Source organism: Periophthalmus magnuspinnatus, chromosome 6 (genome assembly GCF_009829125.3).
Source record: "Periophthalmus magnuspinnatus isolate fPerMag1 chromosome 6, fPerMag1.2.pri, whole genome shotgun sequence".
Classification (NCBI taxonomy): Eukaryota; Metazoa; Chordata; class Actinopteri; order Gobiiformes; family Gobiidae; genus Periophthalmus; species Periophthalmus magnuspinnatus.
This window is the reverse complement of record NC_047131.1, coordinates 24874988-24890038: the sequence shown is the minus strand read 5'-3', so window position 1 is coordinate 24890038 and position 15051 is coordinate 24874988.

Sequence of the window (15051 nt, the reverse complement as noted above, 5' to 3'; positions counted from 1 at the left end):
CCATTAACCCTTTGATCAGTGTTCTGGGGAAACCACCACCTCACACTTTTAACATCCCTGTCTCTATCTGACCAACAATTTGACAAGTTTTGATTTTTCATTCCACCTTTCCAGCTTGCATCCACAGTTATACTTGTTATATCTACACTATAGGGAGGTTATTTACATAGGTAAACTGTCATACCTTGTGGGACATGGTTGCCACATTTTACATTGTAAATAATTTAAAGCTTCAAAATGATGTAATTATTCATGAGGAAATCTTAAGGAATGCAACATTAACATTATGCCAGTGTACATTTGACATTAAAATAGACATACTGACTGAAATACTGATTAATGTCGACCCTTTATTGGGCACTGCGGCCCAGAAAACCTCACAACATTACATTATATAACTTATTATATAACTGTTACATTTTTGATAAATCATTGATGATTCAAGTATTAAAGAAATATATAGGCCTACTTTGAGTCTCTGCTCTGGGATTGGTTAATAATGTATAATCAGATACTTAAAGAACCACAGCATTGATATAAAAAAAAACTGGACTGTTGTGAATACTGCCTGGGATTCAGAATACACACTTATACACATTATCTCTCTGTACAAAAATACTGATATTATTAAGGACTTGCCAGGCCATAATGAACATACATTTATTTATTAACTTTTAATACTTTTAGTGAATTTGTATCAATAAAGAGAAATAAAGTATAATTCCATGGGCATATTGTTCATATGAATGTATTTGACTGTGGGTTCACAAGCACCCCATCCTTTTAAATCTGGTTTGAGTGGGCATAAAGCTACCTGGGGCTAGCTAAAATATGAGAAATTTGGCATGTTAATGAAAATAAATGCATCATTAGTAACACAAAAGCCCAAGGACATGTTGAATGCTCACTGCCCTCTGTGGCCTAGAGGTTACTGGTTCAAAAACCTGCTTTAAAATGAGCGTTTGGGGGGACTGAGCTGACCCTGTAATTATGCACGAGGTGGGCTTTCTTTTCTCTGGAGCATTTTTGGTCACATACTACGCCCCACAGCAGACATTTACGCCTGCTCTCCCTGAGACCTCTGGCCTTGGACAATTGGGGATGGGGTCGGAACATGCAGACGCAGTTGCCATGACGCTGATCACCGTGGCAACAGTCTACTCTACAACTTCCTAACGTAATACATGCTTTTTGTATATTGCCCAATCACTCTAATGCATATTCATAGTCACATGCGAGTCATCAGGGACATATTTTATCAATCTATCCCTCTGTCCTTCTATGGTTTTTGGCTTGACTAAATAGTAATTACTCTGAGGCCAGTTGAAGGATGCAGCGCGTGCTCTCAGCTAGATTGTAATGGGTTCATAAGCGCTGCTGATTGAATTGATTGCCACAGTTGGAGTCGGGGCTGCGATGTGGAATATGCAGAGCGCAGAGCATTAATCAGCTCACAGGAAAACAGGCGACAGCTTTGGACTTTTTTATTTCAATACACTTGTAAATGTGTACATATCATACTGTCACTTCGTACATTTAAAGTTACAAGCATTATGATTGATATTTTCAGATACTTACCTTTTTTCATGCATGGGGTCAATATTTAAAAGGTCTAACAAATAAATAGGATATATAACCAAATATTTAAGAAGCCTAAATAAATAAAACAACTTCATATATTCTACATCAATCAGGTCTTAAAAACAGCTATTTGCATTTGCTTTTTACATTTCGCACCCCTCATATCAAAAATTAAAAAAAAAAATCTATTGTAACTACTTCTTGTTGTGTCAATGTCATAAAAGTCAAATTACTAGGCATTTGCTGTTTCACAATTCATCTAAATTTGCAGTGCGACCAATCCCAGTCCCCAGGAGTCTGCATATATCCACAGGCCATGATTGTAATTGTTGGAGCTATATGGATGCTGGCAGTTACACACAGATTGAAGTCTTGCCGTTAAGGGGTGTGTATGTGTGTGTGTGTGCGTTTAACACAGTGAGGTAGACTGTGACTTGTTGTCGAGAACTGAAATGTACAACAACAAAATCACTAGTCTTCCATAATGTGTCACGCCAAAGCAGCCGACCGAGTGTGAAGGGCCAGTTCAAGAATAGAGGCTTCAATAAATTTGAAGGACGAATATTGTAAAAAAGTTGTCAGTCCCAGTTGATTCAGAATGTCCATCTCGTCAGAATCAATATGTCTTCAAGTTAAACAATCACAAAGCTGTGGCCTAATGCAAATACGCTGTATTTTCAAATACACTGAACAATAACTTACACGGGCATTTAGTAGTCCATTTGTATGTACTAGACAAGGGCATCAATTAAACCACAAATAAACAATCTTTCAAATAACACTTCATTCAATATTACATCTCACTGGCCCCTTCATTATGACTTACTTAAATGTGTTTGCTCTCGAGTTTATCACAAATGTACTTGTGCTTAAGTATTCAACAATATTGATGTTGAAAAGGTCTGAAAGAGAAAACAACACAAGTCAGATGAGGCAACCTTAATAGATTGTCATTAGTAACCATCACAGCACCTGCTATGCTAGTCTTATGCAGTAATTACTGCATCTACATACAGTACAACATATATTAAAGTGGCTGGCAATAGCTATAGGTTGTCTGAGGCTGTAGTGACAGATGCTTTAATAACATAGAAGGACACAGGTTTAAGCTCACAGGATTGGTTCTCCAAAGCTCTGCCAATAACACGGGATCCAGGAGAGAGGAGGGAAACATCCACACCAAAAAGCACAACAAAGAGACAGTAAACATGGGAAGTATGGGAGATAACCTAAAGGCAGGAGGGAAGCAGCAGTGAATCCAAATGTGATATGAATAAACAAAATCAAGGCGAACTGATAAAAAGGGGAAAATGAGAAGGAATGGTGCAATTGGCTGTGAATAAAGCAGGAGATAACTGTTTTCATGTTATTCAGGCCAAACATCAGACACTATTTGTGGATGCAGGTTGTGTTGTGAATGACAAATATCCCGTAAATGAATGATAATGGCTTGTTTAGCTGTAGCCCGCCTACAGTGCCTCTGCTCCCATCCTATTTCCTGTTAATATCGCAGGCTCCGGCCTCGCTGACCCCTCTGCAGTTCTTCTATTTCTATTAATCTTTAATGGTGGGTAAACGGTCCCGTACCACACGCAGCTCTCCCTCCTCATTACGGCCCTGGAGGGAAGGACCAACAGAAAGACAACACTTGTATATCTCAAAGCAGTTCACATAAGGACTAGATTACATGTTTTTGGAAGTTGGCCTAACACATTTTAAGGCTATACTGGCGCTTGATACTTAAAGGTGCACTATGTAACTTTTCTGGTGGGTGTTTGCTGCCTGCTGTCTCCATGGAGATGCCTGCAATGTTCCATAGTATGAAATCAAACTTATCCTGGATTTACTGAATTGCAGGTGTTAAAAATTGTGAACCGGTTTGCCTCTCTAAAGATCTGACCTGTAACATGGCCTGGTCGCGTTACCTGCTTGTCTCTATGAAGAGATACGTTTAATGCTATACTGTGGAGCATTCTATGGAGTAGGTGCCTGCTCATAAAGACCAAATGTCTCTACCCTCTCTCTCCCATTTCATGCAACACCTGCCCAGACCAATAAAGCCTTTGGGCAGAAAATCTTAAGAAAAAGTCAGTCTTGTTGATCACAGTATAATTACCACTATTATTATGGCAATCAGACATTTGATACTTGTCCAGCTCATGGTTGAGTAAAATTTTGTATTACATTTAATATTAACTGAAAAACCACAGTGAGATACAGTTGGACATTCACACATTCTATTTGTATAATGTGCACTTTCGAACATAACTGGACTGACTTTTGATCGCACGTCCCCTGTAATGATCTTCTGCTGCTAATACCATCACAAAACGAAACATTATAAAGGACAGCGGATTGGCATACGTATATAATGTAATCAATTTAGCATTTCACGTTCCTTTTATTCCATTTTCCTTTCACCTGTCCATCAAGTCAATCCTGCTCTGCCAACGGACACTGCTCCACACACGCACGCACACATGCACGCACACACACACACACACACTGTATGCTGGTGAGCTGCTTGCTGATCTCAACAAAGGTCTGTGACACTGTGACATTTTGGTCGCAGATGAAATGACGGGCTCCATGTTTTACGGTCAGGGAATAAGAGCTCTTAAACCTGAAAGGAACACGCAAGTCTTTATGACCTCAGCACTGCATTCAATAAGTAGCTTTTCATATGGGCTCTCTCGGGGGGGCTCGTCTCTGTGCTTTTAGGTCTTGGTCGGGGTCGCAGCACTACAGGACCCAATCAAGACTCTGGCCCTGTGGGAATTAAGCAACACACTGCTAACTATGGACAAGGAGAAATGGACTTCACTACTTCGAAATATACTGCCAATGACACTGGTACATTTGAAAGCATCTGCCTAACTTTGCCCTCCCTGGCACAGAACCGAGTGTGTTATTCCAAAACAAGACAAATCCTTGTGGGTATGTCTTAACTGATTTTCACATCCCAGGTGCTAAATAGCCCAGTTACATTTGTTTCTATTTTAAAGGCCACTCAACTGAGATGAAATAAATTATTCTAATATTCACAGGGTGCACAATTTCAAGAAGTTAATTGGACAATGTTGAGACATGTAAAGGGTTTTTTAAATACTAAACTAAATTACAGATGTGCAGATGATAATATCAATACACAGCTTTATTGGAATTTTTTTTACTCATCTTTATATTGCCTACCATGTACAAATCAATATATAAAGGAGGTTATGTTTACATATCCATCAGAATAAGATCTTGATATTCTGATCAATGTGGACCAAATGCTTGAGTAATCACTGCTATTAGAGCTACAATGTTGTGTTTATTAGATTCTCTTATTGATTAGATATCCAGGTATATAATAATAAAGGCACATTATATACTATAATGCCTTTTGTCCTTGAGACCTTGTAGATGCTGCAGCTTTGATGTAAATCTTTGTGTAACAGCATTGCAGTGCATTGTGAGCGGCTGCTTTCTTTCATTTTACAATGCTCTCATCAGTGGTGGCTGTCAGAGGCAACAATAGGCAGACTGACGGCTGCCTCGGTCGGACTGCAAGTTTAAGTTACTAGAGCCATTCATTCTCTATGGGGCGCGGGCTGCCGGGGTTAGCACTCACAAAGGACGCCCAACAATGTGGCAGCATTGTCCGGGTTACAGCGCTGAGCAGCAGAGTGACAGCCAACAGCCTGTCTCAGTTCATTAGAGCTCTGTGCCCTCTCTTCTCTTTCTTTCCTCTCTCTCTCTCTGTCTCTCTCTCTCTGCGCCCGGTGTCACTCGTCCTCCAAAGGTGTGCCCTACTCCAGACTCATTAAGGTCCACTAGGGGCCACTGACTTACAAGTACAGAGAAGAGCACGCAGTCTGGTTAAAGCAATGACCCCGGTGCACAGCCAGAATGACACATTAGAAATTAGCTCCATGTCCAGACTGCTTTTAATTTTCACATTAAGAAATCATATTAGGAAATAATGGGCTCCCCGTAGTTCACATAACTTAGTGGCTCTAGTTATCTTCTGTCTTTCTGGAGAACTTAGGTCACTGCACGTCCTCAAGACAGGAGCCGGAGAAAGGCTCAGGGGGTGAGTTTGTGACTATTATTCTCTCCACCCCGGTCCAACAATTATGGGCAGCCCACTGAATAGTTCGGTGTCATTAGAGCAGGCTTAAATTATGCTCTTCACTTTGGGATGAAGGTCCTTTCACGCCAAAGAGAGAAATAACTGGGAGAAGACAGTAGTGCGCACAAAAAGCTGTGCAGTGTTCAAGGACGGTGCACTTTCAGTTCTTCTCTTGGTAATGTTCTATATTAGACTAATGTTCAGTTTGGTTGTCAAGGCTGGTTAGTGAAATGTAATTCTTATACAGGAGCAGAGCAAAAATCCTTTTATCATATTCAATGTGAATATAATTTTCATTGCATGTATGGTAAGCTAATCAAATCATTAACTATTCATTTGCACTGATGAATTTCAATAGATTTCATTTTAATGACATGCAAAAAAGAGAGGTCCTCTAGTGCCAAAGGAGTTTATATTAATTCATACTGCCACTTCATATAGACAAGGCTCTTTATGTGCTTCAAAGCTGAGCTCCATAGGAAACTGCCATCACAATATGGGGCCCAAAACGACACCTAAATATGCAGCAGTGGCCGGGCCGATATTGGTGCTCTCCAAAGGAACAGAGCATTTGAGGCTGTAGAAAACCCGGTTTATTGCAGGGATCTAATAGTTGAGCCACATGCGCTTCTACAGGTGCTGCTGTTATTGTGGGCATTACAGTGTGTATCAAATTATCCGCAGCCCAGCCAGGCTTTGCGCTCATCTCCTGTAGAGCTCAAACATATAATCTATGATTTTCTCCTTTCTCCAAACACGGATTTGGTGCAGTGCATTCATTCAGAAACACAAAATGAACTAAAATAACGGCAAATAGGATTTTGGAAAGATTTTTCAGCAGCACGGCTCATTTTCTTATCCCACAAACATCTTTTCTTTAGCCTTAAGTGGATTTTCTCGGTCAATAATTTTAGGATACACATCAAATGAACAATAGCAATCATTTTGTTGAGTCCCATGTGGTGATTTTGTCCACACAGCACTGCAGTTCCACCTGGACATCTTCATTACTCCACATTGTGAAGAGCGTATATTTTTATGGCTCTGCCATTGCCCAGTTTGGGGAGGCAGAAGAGTGCAGTCTTTGTGGAAATGGCTAATATGAATTTAGGTACGGAGGTTGTTGTACATTTCACATTTAAGTTAACAAAAAATAATTAAACATTTTCTCTAAGGGCAATTTATAGTATAAGTTGGCATGATCAGTAACATTCTCACTATTATTCAATTTATAGGATTTTTATTAGAAACATTTACCTATTACAATTGTTCCATTTTCCAATGTATGCTTCTGTGAAAAATCAATAGGTTTTCCCCCATAGTGCTGCTAATCCAAGGCCTTTGGTCTTTGAGTAAGTGAACACGTCTTTCCTCCTCAGCTGCTCTCATCCACAGTTCCTGCTCTCACCTCAGGCCCCACCTGCTTCTATCGATTTTGTGTTAGTGAATTTGAAGCCGGTGGGGGATAATGACCACCGAGCGGAAGTGAGCAGATCCAGACATGGTGAGGCTACTTCCTGCTCGGCTTGACGCTGGTCATTTTATCACCCGGGTCATTTGTCTAACACGGCGGGCCTCTTGCTCTCAAATTCACTGTGTGTGTTTTTCATGTCTGTCTCTGGGCTCTCCCGCAGCCACCAGGAGCTCTGTAAATAGCATGCAGGGATGCGGTGGAGAGATGACAGACCATCAAGGGTCGCTGTAGGCTGATCATTAGCACTGCCCTGTGGTTGACTTCAATTAGCCTGCAGCGGCACGGCACTGAACTGGGAGCATGCAGTCAGGTTGGACTCAGCTTTGTCTTCTTTTCTGTCTTTCTGTCGCCTCAGATTCATTCATTTCTTTAACAGGAAACATGGAAAACTATTCTATTTGGCTTGGATCAATGCAATGCCATCACTGTATAATATAACCAAAGTCTTATTGGTTGTTAAGATTAACTTTTCCCAAAACAAATATGTTTTATCCAGGTTCATTAAAGGGTTGTTTTTTTCAGGCAATTACCTTAGATAAATATGTAGAAAAAACTTTTTGTTCCTTTCAAATTTGGTGAAGCCACATGCAACCTTAATTGATCTGACAGACTCTATCCACATATTTTGACTGCTGTTATTGTAAAATGTCACTGAACATGCAGACAGGTGATGAGGCTGCAGGGTGGGAGTCTGTGGTTAGGGTGAAATAGGATGAAGGTAGAAAAATTAGGAAAAACAAAAAGCTAAAACAAATCACAGATCCACACAGTGGAACAGAGAACAGCCGAGAGAGCAGATGATGATTGCCAGTAATGTATGTGTGTGTCTGTCAAAAGGAGGGAGGGGGACAATTATGTATAAGCCCCCTCCTCTCTGTGGCTCTCTGTACCCCCTACGGCGGCCCTGATGGGACACAGCCTTTCATTTGCTCATTGCAGTAATTGGTGTATGTGAGGGGGAGGTACATGTGTTCAGCTCCCCCTCTGCGTCTGTCAGAGAATTAGAAAATGGATTTCTGTGAAGAGCAGTGTGCGTCTGCCTTCCTCGTCCAATGCCACACATTTTCATTATTCACTTGCTGACAGAACAGATTTCTCTGTCCTCTGGCCATCAGCATACATTAGAATTTGCAATTCCAAAGATAATTTATATTGGCACTAATTTCCCCAAACTACATTTAAACAAATTAATGTTAAATTAATATGTTGGGAGAATTGAATCACTTGTTGCTACAGGTCATTTTGCAATGTGCTGAAAAGAATGAATGATAACACACATTTACAGTATTTGAATTAGTTTCAAATGAATTAGCCCTATAGCATATAACACAACCATGTGCAACAGTTACATGTTCACACAGAATGTTTATCAGTTCACACCACTGTCTCGCTGCTACCAATAACGCCATATATCGCCAATTCTCAATTGTACGCACATAATTACAAACTGTCTGTATGCACACTATTAAAAGCCAGCTGATTAGTATTTTAGGTGCACAACTTGCAACACTGGACACAACTCTAATATTCCACAGTAATATTAAATAAAAGAATCTATGGCCTTGCACATTAGTACAGGCCCACAGTATGTTGTCAAATGCCCAAGAGCTTGTTAATTATAATTCTCATGACTGTAGTTAAAACTTTTTCATATAAAGCCTGTATTCATGTCAAAACAATTCCCAGATCTGCAAAACAATATCAGCTACAGCAAAGACCACAGCCGCTTCTGTCAAAAAAAGTGCTCATTTTAACCCTATGGCCATTTATCAAAGGCTGTGTGGTCTGCATTGGCTGGAGAAGTGCTGAGGGGGAGAACAGAGAAAACAGCCAGAGCCCTGACCTCTCACCAAGGGAGCATCCTGAGCACCGTGGCCCAAGATAAGGGCTCGCTGTAGGGGGAACAGACACAGACCAGAGGGAGGAGAATGGTAAGGCAGAGGGAGGATGGGGCCAAGCAGCAGGGAAAGAGAGGAGACGCCTGAATCAAATGTACTGAGGGGATGGCGATATAGACCAAAATTTGTTTTTTGTTTTTTTTGATAACAATATTCAGCAATGCATCAGGAATGTGCTAAAATACGCTTGTGAATGTCTTGGTTGTGGTTAAGTCCAGTACAAAATGTAAATGGACCATATTAACCACAAAAGGGCAGAAATATCACTTTCTATGCTTGTTGGGGAAATTACACTGTTTCTGTCATTTTTACTAGTTTTAATAATAAACAATACATTTGATATTCTAATCTGCATATCACCAAAGGAACAATTGTGATATTAAACATTTTTGGATATATCTTCCACCTCTAAAACTACTGATTATAAATGATGACAATTCACTAATACATTTAATAAGGATTTCAACAAAGTTGGGCATTCAATCAGCACTGCTCTGTTTAATTATGTGTTTTGTTTGTAGATTTTCTTCCTAACCTTGGCACTCTAGTTTAGTTGACAACCTCAGTCCAAGTCAGACAACATTTTGCATTTACTTTACTAAAATGATCTATGGGTATATTTTGTAAACCTTTGGATTGCTCCTGTGTAAAATTGAATAACACAATCAAATAATCTGGTATAGATTATGTGCTACTCATGGTGCCCGTTTTAGCTGGGAATAGGAAGCGGAGGAGGGGCTGTTGGGGGAGAGAGGTGAGGAGGAGAGGGGTGTAAGAGAGGGGCAAGGGAGAAGTGCTATACTGGGATTAAAGCTGAAATGTGACATATTGGATTGGAGAACAGGAACACTGGGGCAAAAAATATGCTGTAAATATATAACTTAATTTCATTAACTGAATAAAAACATTTATAACTAAGTTTCTAACCTTGAGCTTAAGAGCGCTTTCACACCTTTTTTTAAAACGGTCGGGTGGAGGCATCATCCGCAGGTGTAAATGCAACCTGAAGTTCAGATCCAGTATGCGTGTCGTAATTGTGTACACAGAAATAAAGTGTAAACAGGTGGGACGCCGAGCTCAGTGCACCCACTTGTCAATATGGATTTATGAGGGTACTTGTTGACTGCGCAGCTGACTGAACAAGCCAAGACGCTTCCTGTCAATATTAATTAGTCTATGTCCAAAAATATGATCAGCAACAGTGATGGACAAAGCAAACTGGGGAGGAGAGCTACCCACACGAGGGAGCGGTTTAATGTCACATGTAGCGCCACACGGCTAAAAACGTATGATGTAAATGTCAGGTGGAGACGGGGGTTTAAGGGCAGAATTTGTTGAAGGGGGGTCGGGCTTATGTTTGTCCTTTTAGGTTTATTACACAGAGGATGTGGGGGATAGAGAAGAAAGTCACCCGTCTGATTGGCTGAGGACAAGCTTTATTAGCAGCAGGGCTCCTCATGAAGACGTGCAGCGGTTAAAGTGGGAGCCATAGGCAGTGCATGAATGGGGGAACAGGTGCTGTGTGTGGGGGAGGAGAGGGAGAGGAGAGCAGCAGGGGCCAGGTGAAAGGGTGAGGCTTTTTGAACTGGTGTAATGTGCTTGGTTCTGGCTTTAAAGCTACTGCTCTTTTCAATAAGATGTCAGTGTGGTTTACTTAATAAAGGCTTATGACAAAGGGGGCATTTTCAAGGATACATAGTATGCTGCTAAGAGCAAGATCTCTTCAAGGAATCTCAAAATGAACCTGCATATCGCTATGTCATATCGATAAGTAAATTGTCAGTCCAACTCAGCAGGAGAGCATCACCCCCATCCTCACTCAATGTCACTTTTCTGTGGTAAATTAAAAAAAATCTACATTTAAAATTACTTATCATACATAAACTCCAACGATGCAATAACCTAAGTACTAATTTTTATGATAAGCAAGTGCTGCCTGCCACTACTGTCATGTCAAAGCATACATTTATGTAAAGTGAACATAAAAAATTAATACATTTCTATTTAAAGTTATGAAAAACAAATTAGAAAGTGGTTATACAATGGGTAGGTGCTTTTTTTCCTCCTGAACATACTTAGTCCCTTTCTAAAAGAGTCAAAATTATATTTTGAATTTTGAAAATATAACCACAGGGGTCCTCTATTGTAATCAAAATGTGACCCCTCAGTCCAGATGAAATGATGACCCACAAAATGACCCATTTTCTCCAAAAAGCCCCACCCCCTGCTGCTTGCCCAGGGACGCACAGGTCCAGGAGCACACCTCAGTTCAGAATGGGACATCAAGACAATGTTTTAGCACTCCCGCTGCTTTAACCAGTGGCGACAAGCACCTGTGTTTTGTCTGCAACAAAGGTTCTTAGCAACAGTGGTCTCCAGGATGCACACCTGTTTGATCTGCTGGGACCTTCTGTGATAAGTGGCCCTGTAACCATGGTGACCAGGACATGGGATGGATCCATGCAGAGCCATTGAATGGCCTAGGATTGTGAACGCACACATGTACTGTACATGCAGAGAGACTCGCTTCCAAAGTTGGGCCGGCTCATGCGCCCAGGAGCACACAGCGCTGACATGCACAAAGTGAGAGAGGGATCACCAAAGTGGAGACAACGACCACCTTACACATGCTGTGGTCCTACCCACGTCACACAGACAAGGAAAAGTGCAGAAGAAGCTGATGTCGACAACACAAACAGCACAAAGCAAAGAGAAAAGACGGCAGCTGGGCGACATGCTGCAGCTACTCACAGTGTGCAGGTGGAGGAGGAAGTGCTGCCTCGTGCTGCACGCAAGCTCGGCTTCAACCTTGGAGTGAAAAAGAGCACTCATTATAACTCCAGACAAGAGGAGCAATTCATAAGAAAGGAAAAAAAGAAAAAAAATCTGCATGCACAAATAAGATAATTGTCTGCATTTGTATAGGCTGAAAAGCTTATTTTAAATTGAATCAAAGAGCGAACAATGCAGTATGCTCCTCAGCAAGCTGTTCCAATGCACTCCCATCTAATACAAGAGAATGTGAACAGTTAGCAATCAGCACGTGTGAAAGTGAGGCTGCACAGTGTAAGTGTCAGGTCTGGGCCTTTCACATGTAAATAAGGCAATAATCTGCATGTTTGTATCAGATGACTGCATGTACATGGAGTGGGCCTATGATACATAGTTTGACTGGAGGTCCAAGGGCGGCAAACCACTTTCTGTTATAAGCAGTTCACTTTGCCACGGCCTTTACATTAATATTAATTTGGTGAGTAAGTATTAGAAAGGAATTTATGAATGCAGCATATGTATAAGATAAATAAGGAGCTTTAACATGAAATGGACACAGAGACTCTTCTACGCTGTGACCTTCCAAGCTTCTTCTTTTGCATTACATTGCTTCATGCTACCCAGTACAGTGATCCAGTGTTCGTTGGGGGGTGAGCTTGGGTATTACAGATACTCTTATCTTTTGGAGAGAGGACAGACAAATCATATTTTTTTTGTGCTTCTTATATGAAATTAAGAAATCATGACTCACAAAAATAGACACCCACCATGGCTTAAAAGCTTCTTTTTTTTGTTTCATTTGACACATCTATGATTTTAGGGCTAATTTTCTTCATACAATGGTAACTCCTTGACCTGCGCTTCTTTATAAAGGTCCACATGTGGATCAAATGTCAAACCAGATGAAGAGATTCATCAGCAGTTTAAGAGGCAACTGCTGCTTCAGCCTAACCTACACAAATGTCACACGTCCACTCTCTCCCATCAAATGTCCTTCCAAACTATATCATGCCTTTCTGGTTAAAATGCTTGTCTTTGTTCCTGTACTGACAGTATAAAACATTGTTATCTATTACTTTACACTACAGTAGGACATAAAAACTATATTTTAGATGCTACTTTAGCCAAATCATAATCTGTGTACAACTTGTGCATAACGTATCTAGCTTTGTCTGACTAAGGTCGTTCTTACTATGGTTAACAAAGTTTTACATTTCAATCTGCCAATGACACAAATGTTAAGATGATCAGGGTTCTGATGAAGAAAGCTTTCTGCTCTAAAGGTCTTTAGTTTCAACTTTTGAATGTTTTGAAAGCTGAAGAATGAAGCGTATTGATGTCGTGTTAAAGCCCTGCTGCGGCGACAGAGAGTGAAAAGAATCTTCAGTAAACGAACAATGCCGCATTTTGTCGATATGTGCAATTTGGTTTTTGACTTTCTGTTAAAACACTGCCTGCACACACACTAAAAGCAAAAATGCCTGACCTTGTTTTTCCTATCGGTGAATCACATCCACAGCAGCCTGTTGCTCTGGGACTCTCTCACTTTTGTCTTCTCTGCTTCATCTTCCAGTGAACTCCCCTCCTCATCCTCCTCATCCTCCTCATCCTCCTCCAGCCGATGAAAAGGCCACATCAAACAATGGATTTAGCCTAAATCCAATGAGGAGGGGAAGAAGGAAGACGGGAAAGTGAGGCAGCTCGGACTGAAAATGAGAGCGAGAAAAAATGACTGAAATCAGGAGCGCTGATTGATATGAACATTTAAATGCACCATTACACTGCACTGGGGAACACAGCCACTTTTAATCTTAAAATATTTCTACCATATGTCATTTTCCTCCATTTCTCTTGGTATCAATCATCACTGATGAAGGACTGAATCTTCAGTACATTTTGCAGTCATCCAATCAGAGCAAGTTCAAAATAAGAGATGGTAGTCAAACAATGCCACACAGAGGACCAGGCTCACCTTTTTACTACACTTTCCCAAAGAAAGATGCTTTTGCATTACTGATCTAAAAGCTACATTGTGGAGAGTCTTTTGAGAACTGCACAATGTATTTATCACCATAAAGTATATACATTTTATTGGATCAAGAACCAATTGATCAGGTCTTCTTAATGGAAAGCTCTACATACTGACCCACTGTAGCTCCTAGGAATTCACTTCTGGATGCAATCATCCAGGTTTGAGACTAGATCAAATATAAAATAAATAATGACAGAAATATTACCGGGTAAAAAGCATGCCTTTATTGGCATGACTACATGCATGACTGATTGGTGCAAGATGGGGGAAGGGGAGGTCTAATGAGGGGGTGAGAGAGGCCCGATCAGTGGGACCAGGCGTAGATGAAGACAGGAGCGTACACAGAGCTCTGTCAGTACCTTGCCCCGGCTGCTGTTGTCTTGGATGTGATTGCTGTTCAAACAGGGTGGACAGCTGCCACAAACATCTCCTGTTTGTAATGACACACGTGTCCCTTCACCTTTGGATGCTCACACACACATACACACACACTTATTATACTGCTCAGATGTCAGTGGGCCACCGTGACGCTTTATGGCAGCCTGTTATTGGCCTTTCTTGTGATAAGGCCGCGTCCGCCGCACTGATTGAGCCCTGCGTGCTGTAAAGTATGACAGCTCAATCATTCATCAAATCAAGATGGCTCTTGTCATGATGGAATACCTGTGTCCTCCACTGTCGCTACTGTCACTCTGCTGCGCCAGCATACGTTTCCGCCAAGACCAACAAACTTGTCATCATCAACAGATTGGCTAAAGCATTTAAAACAGATCCCTAATGTACCTGGACACCCTTCTCACCTCCTGAGGGCTGCACTGACAGATACAGGGGCTGGTCGGACATTGTAATTTAAAAGAAGAAATCTGCTTAATCACTGTACCATCAGAGCAGGAATCTATGAACTCTAAAATAATGGTTGTATGTCTCCTGCACTTATTTACTGTCAACCTGGCCTGTTGGTGATAAAATTTGTACTGCAGTTCAGATACCTTGTTGTATTGTATTCTCTGAGTGTATAATATATATTTTTCATTGCTGTACAATAAATTGCTCCATTGGGTCCACAAATACAACTGAAGATTATGTTTTCACCAGTGACTTTTAAAGATTTATCACACAAAGTTTTCAAAATGTTAAAAAAAAAATAATAAAAATAAAAAAAAAATATATATATATA